Source organism: Helianthus annuus, chromosome 17 (assembly GCF_002127325.2).
Source record: "Helianthus annuus cultivar XRQ/B chromosome 17, HanXRQr2.0-SUNRISE, whole genome shotgun sequence".
Taxonomy (NCBI): domain Eukaryota; kingdom Viridiplantae; phylum Streptophyta; class Magnoliopsida; order Asterales; family Asteraceae; genus Helianthus; species Helianthus annuus.
This window is the reverse complement of record NC_035449.2, coordinates 95,933,264-95,939,511: the sequence shown is the minus strand read 5'-3', so window position 1 is coordinate 95,939,511 and position 6,248 is coordinate 95,933,264. Positions and strand designations below refer to the sequence as shown.

General features: G+C 41.2%; 1 non-coding gene across 1 annotated transcript; it reads right to left on the bottom strand.

Annotated features, from left to right (window-relative positions):
• Window positions 1–1,289: 1,289 nt before the first annotated feature.
• Window positions 1,290–1,396, bottom strand: LOC118489613. Its single transcript, XR_004887630.1, has one exon. It is a non-coding gene; the product is annotated as a small nucleolar RNA R71 (small nucleolar RNA).
• Between the last annotated feature and the right edge of the window lie 4,852 nt (window positions 1,397–6,248).

The window sequence follows — 6,248 nt, the reverse complement described above, 5'->3', positions numbered from 1 at the left end:
AACTAAGATAATCTCTTAAACAAGTGCAAAAGTGCGAAAATAATCAAAGGTTATACTAATACACAAGTCGGATCCAAGTGATTCATCTTGTCTATCTGTTTTTATTTTATTTTAATTTTCAGCATTTAGTTAGTTTTTATTTTTTTAGTTTAAAAATCTTTTATAACTTCTTTTTGATTTGATTAGACGTTGAGGATAAACCGGTACTAAAAGCTCTTGTGTCCTTGGACGACCTCGGTATCTTACCAACACTATACTACGTCCACGATGGGTGCACTTGCCCATATGTGTGTTTAGTGTTAGTAAATATCGTGTTTTATAAATTTAAAACTTGGCTAAAAGTGTAAAAAGGGCTTAAATATACATCTAAATTATATCACACTTCACGCACATCAAGTTTTTGGCGCCGCTGCCGCGGACACAAGGATTTTAAGAAAGTTAGGAATCAACGACCTAATCATATTTTTATCTTTCTTTTTATTTTTTTTAGGATTTTTTCTTAGTTTTTCAGCTTCTGCAGAGCTCAGCACGGGTCGTGCCTGGTCGGACACGGGCCGTGCCCAGCATCGTTACTGGCAGTTTTTAGTTTTCCAAGTTACAGAAGGCTGACCACGGGGCCGTGTCGGTGCAACACGGGGTCGTGTCCAACTTTCCAGTAACTGGGATCTGGAAAACAATCACTGTAACTCCGACCACGGGCCGTGTTCGCTGAGCACGGGGCCGTGGTGAACCTTCTGACCAGCATTCTTTTCTGTTTTTATTGCAGGACTTGGAACCAGACGCCATCTTACATAGTGTATGAGCTCCAGTTCTAATAAGGACATAAAAGAACCTCTAGAAGAACCCGAACGCTTTCTCAGAAAAAGACTAAAAGCTAAAAACCAAGAGAAAGTTTCGGGGAATCCACCTCAAATGGCGGACCAACGTACCCTCATGGATTATCTACGACCTACCGTAGGTAACCTAGGCGCCGCTATCAATGCACCGAATGTTGAAGCCAATAACTTCGAACTTCGGCCGCATTTGATACAAATGCTCCAAAACTCCGCAACCTTCCATGGGCTTGCGGATGAGGATCCCCATTTACATATTACTAATTTCTTAGAAATATGTGATACCTTTCGGATCAATGGAGCATCCAATGACGTCATCCGCCTTCGAATGTTTCCTTTTTCACTAAAAGACCGAGCAAAAGCTTGGCTCAATGCCCTCCCAGCTGGATCGGTAAACACCTGGGATGAACTAGCCCAAAATTTCTATATAAGTATTTCCCTCCCGCTAAAACGGCTAAATTAATGACTGAAATTAATACATATTCACAAGAGGACGGGGAATCCTTATATGAAACTTGGGAAAGGTTCAAGGAACTATTACGCAAGTGTCCACATCATTACCTTGCGATATGGCAACAAGTATCCACTTTCTATAATGGACTGTTGCCACACACAAGGCAGACACTTGACTCTAGCTCCGGGGGACATTTAGGTAATCGCCGCCCGCATGAAATATATAACCAAATTGAGGAAATTGCTCAAACCAATTTTCAATGGCACACCCCCGGAGGCAATAAATCTATTGCCCCGGGCGCCCATAAGGTTGATGAAAGCACTTCTTTACAAGCCCAAATCGAGGCCCTTTCTTCAAAAATAAAAAAATTAGAAATGACAAAAACAGTCTCGGTTATGGCTTGTGAAGGGTGTGGTGGGCCACATGAAAATTGGAGTTGTATGAAAGAAACGGACGATCAAAAAGAGTCGGTAAGCTACATTGATAATAGACCTAGGCCGTCGGGTCCTCCAACGGGCACTTACAACCAAGGATGGCGAAGCCACCCAAACCTTGGTTGGAGGGAGCCCGGCAATAGTAGTAACCAACAAACCCAACGAACAAACTTTCAACAACCAAGAAATGAGTCACAAAATTTCACTCAACAACAAGGTGGACGAGAAAGGCTTGAAGATACTGTATCTCGCCTCATCTCCGACACTGAAAAGAAAAACTCGGAAAGGTTTCTACAATTAGAGTCAAATTTTAGAAATCAACAAGCTAGTATTCAAAACATAGAAAAACAATTAAATCAACTAGCTCAAAATTTTTCCGAGAGACCACAAGGTGCATTACCAAGCAATACCGAAACAAACCCAAAAGCGCAAGTTCATCTCATCACGTTACGAAACCGCACCGTGGGGCCTGCGGAAGCGCCACCGCCGACAGAAGAAACTGTACCCCCGCCTCTGCAGGAAAAGAACTCCCCTCCGTCATCAGAGCCTACCAAGGCTCCTCGAGTTCCATACTCCGGTAGGTTAATTCGTCAAAAGACCAATGAGCAATTCGCAAAATTAGAAAGTCTATTAAAACAATTGCATGTCAATATTCCTTTTATTGATGTCCTAACCCAAATGCCCAAATACTCTAAGTTCATGAGGGACTTCCTCACTCATAAAAAGAAAATTGAAACTTTGCAATTAGTTAACTTAGGCGAAGAATGCTCTGCTCGCGTACTCAACAAACTTCCCCAAAAGAAAATCGATCCCGGAAGCTTCACGATTCCCTGCTCAATCGGGGATTCCCCCGTTCGTAATGCACTAGCCGATATTGGGGCTAGCATCAACCTCATGCCCTCATCAATGTTTAAAAGACTCGGCCTAGGAACAACGAGTCCTACAAAAATGAGCATACAACTTGCTGATCGATCTGTCAAATTCCCGCAAGGTGTCATCGAAAATGTCCTCGTAAAGGTAAGCAAATTCGTCTATCCGGCCGACTTTGTCATACTCGATATGGAGGAAGACACCGAGGTCCCCCTCATACTAGGGAGACCATTTCTTGCCACCGCATAAGCAGTGGTAGATATGAATGACGGAACACTCACCTTGAGGTACGGGGATGATGAAGTAAAATTCGGAGTTGGGAAGAGAATAGAAGACGATGACCCGGTCAACTACATGAAGGTTATTGATTCGAGTTTGGATGCTGCTCTCTGACGGTGTAACATGGGATGCCAAACATCCCACTCAGAAAATATATAACCTCACATTGGGTCTAGCCAAGGACCCTTATAAACGTGGCGCACCACGGAGGCATTCCGCGGAACTATCCTTAGTTTAGTTTAATCTTTTTAGTTTTAATTTGAAGGAATAAAACACACTCATGGTGGTAAAGGATGAAAAGGGGAACGAGAAAAATGACCCCATGCACAAGAACAAGGCAACCCGACACAAATTTCTCCATTACAAAAGGTTCAACACGGGCCGTGTCCAACCAACACGGCTCCGTGCTGAACCCCCTGCAGAAAAATGCCCAGTTCAGGTAACTGGACACGGGCCGTGTTCACCAGACACGCCCCCGTGTCCAGACTTCTGTCTCTTTTCTTTAATTTTTGTTACTGGCACCTGAACACGAGGCCGTGTCCGGTCCCCACGGGGCCGTGTCCAGACTGCCAGTAACATAAATCTTTGCTTTTTAACACCACATTACACATCCAATCAACCTAAAAATTTATTTTTGGGACACATTGAGGACAATGTGTAATTTAAGTGTGGGGGGAAGCTAAAACTTTGAAATTTTGCAAGTCCTATTAACAAGCCTTACACAAAACTCTATTGGAACCGCTAATCACCCCAAATTTTTTTCAAAAACTTTTCGTTTTTTTTTACTTATCTTGGTTTAATTTGGGAATAACAAGTTCTAAAAAGGTTATATTTTTACAAATTTACAACCGATAGCGTCGTGATAAAAAGAACCAACATAAGAAAATTATGAAACGGCATGACAAGCTTGGTTAAAATTCGATTATATATACTTGATCACATAAAAACCCATTCCCACAAAAGTGAGTTCTGAGCCTTTATTGAGCATACAAATTTACATCTTTAGACTAAATGCTCATTTTTCGTTTCTTGTGTGAATAGCCGCTTGGTTCTTACGACTCTAGAACTTGCCAGGACGATTCATTCCCGGTCCTTACCAACTTAAACCCAAGTAGGTAAATGATGGAGGCATTAGGACTAACCATTTTTCTTTCTACACCATTATTTTCAATTTATTTTTACCACCTACCCAAAATCCCCCTAGTTAACCCCTTTGAGCCTAAACCTTTCATTTCTATACCCTAAAACCTTTTCACCCACCAAAAACCCTTTTTTATTTTCACCCTTTATTTTAGTAACAAGCTCGGTTTTTCGTGTGACTAAAAAAAATGATGAAGTTAGAAATAAACAAAGCTATTTAAAAGCTTGTTTGGAGAAATACTTCGAAATAAAAAGTCACTAAAACAAAGTGTTTTACGAAAACCGACGCTTTTTACGCTTTTCGCCATTTTCTACTAACCCATTCACCCACCTTTAGCCCAAGCCTATACCCAAAAAGTCCTCTTGATATTTACAAAGGTAACAAGTTAAAAAGGAGGAGGATTGATTGCTTGGCAAGCTTATGGTAGGAATAAGTTCCACGCCGCTCTTGAGTGATTCACTAAAAATACACCTTCGGCCGAGTGTGAGTGATTTCTCCCGTGAGGTATGTGAACTTGTATATAAATGGAATTTTAAAAAAAAGGCATGTTATGCCCAAATTAGAAATTGCTCCTATGAAACGTTCTAAACAAATCATAACAAACAGGATTGTAAATAAATAAAAATAAAACCCAAAAAGATCTTGGATTCCCGACACTCTATGACAAGCCAAAAACCTTCTCTTCTACCCATTCCATTTGAGAGTGTGGGCCACATATTAAAGAGTTTTTCTTGAGGACAAGCAAAAGTTCAAGTGTGGGGGTATTTGATGTGAGTAAAATGCAACATATAAATTACATCAATTGAGGCATAAAACTAACCCTTTTTAAGTACTAATGTTGGAAAAAGAGTGTTTTTGTCTTCCTTTTGTATTTTCAGGATAAAATGAGCTCAAATTCACAAAAGAAGCAAAAAGACAGCTAAATCTAACATAAATACAAGAAAAGGAACAAAAGTGGATTGCCCGACCCCTCAACGGCATCTTCCCAAGAAGAAAAGAGAAGTCAGAAGACTGAACACGCCCCGTGCTCAGCCAGCACGGGGCCGTGCCCAAGAAGCAGCAGAAAAGACAAACCTATAGAAGCTTCTATTGCCCACCACGGGGCCGTGTCCAGTGAGCACGGGGGCGTGGCGAAAGTACAGCAAGCGCATTAATTGTAATTGCGAATTACAATTAATGAAGAGAGAGAGTGTCAGACAGGCACGGGGGCGTGTCCAGCGGACACGGGGCCCTGCCCAGCCTTCTGTTCAGCCTATAAATAGGAGTGCTTGGTTTCATTTCAACTCATCCCTTGGCACACCACCTCTCTCACACTTCATCCACCACCCACCACCATCACAACACCATCATCCACCACCATCATCCGTTGTCCATCATAGAGTGTGTGAGTCGTCTCGGGATCCAAGATTGATCGTAAGAGTTCTTGACAATCAAGGCCATGTTTGCCTAAGTCTCTTACATCACTTGGTGAAGACAAGTGTTTAGTATAATACTTTTTATTTTTAATCTTTTGCACTTTTTATTTGGTTTTGTATTAATGACTTTAATAACTAGTTGCTTATGTTGAAGGTGATCTTTCCTTATCGTTTGTCCGTGGTGTCTTGGCATTATTTTACTGTCTATATAAAATATAAGATTTTCACCGTTCATATCTCCACGGTCTATATGGAGGTATGTTGGCTACCTGGTCAGGGGTTAAGGGAACGGTTTGGTAAGGGTCTTGCCCTTGTTCAGCGTTTAGAGGTCCTGCAAGGGACCTGGGTCAAATTTAGTAGGATCTCTATCAATGCCCATAGGTATTGGATGGCGGGGATCCAAACTCTTTGACCCCCTCATAAGTTAACTACTATTAATACTATAACCCGGCTATTTAGGACTGTATCCCTGCTGACTCAGACTACTTAGCCGAGGGTAACGTCACCGCCAAAAGCGGGCCTACCATAATTTGCATTAAGAACTTCATTCATTATCTTCCAATAATCCAACCCTTTAGGATTGTATCCTTGCTGACTCAAACTACTGGGTTGAGGGTAACGTCGCCTTCAAAAGAGGGGCCTACTACAATAACTAAGATAATCTCTTAAACAAGTGCAAAAGTGCGAAAATAATCAAAGGTTATACTAATACACGAGTCGGATCCAAGTGATTCATCTTATCTATCTGTTTTTATGTTATTTTAATTTTCAGCATTTAGTTAGTTTTTATTTTTTTAGTTTAAAAATCTTTTATAACTTCTT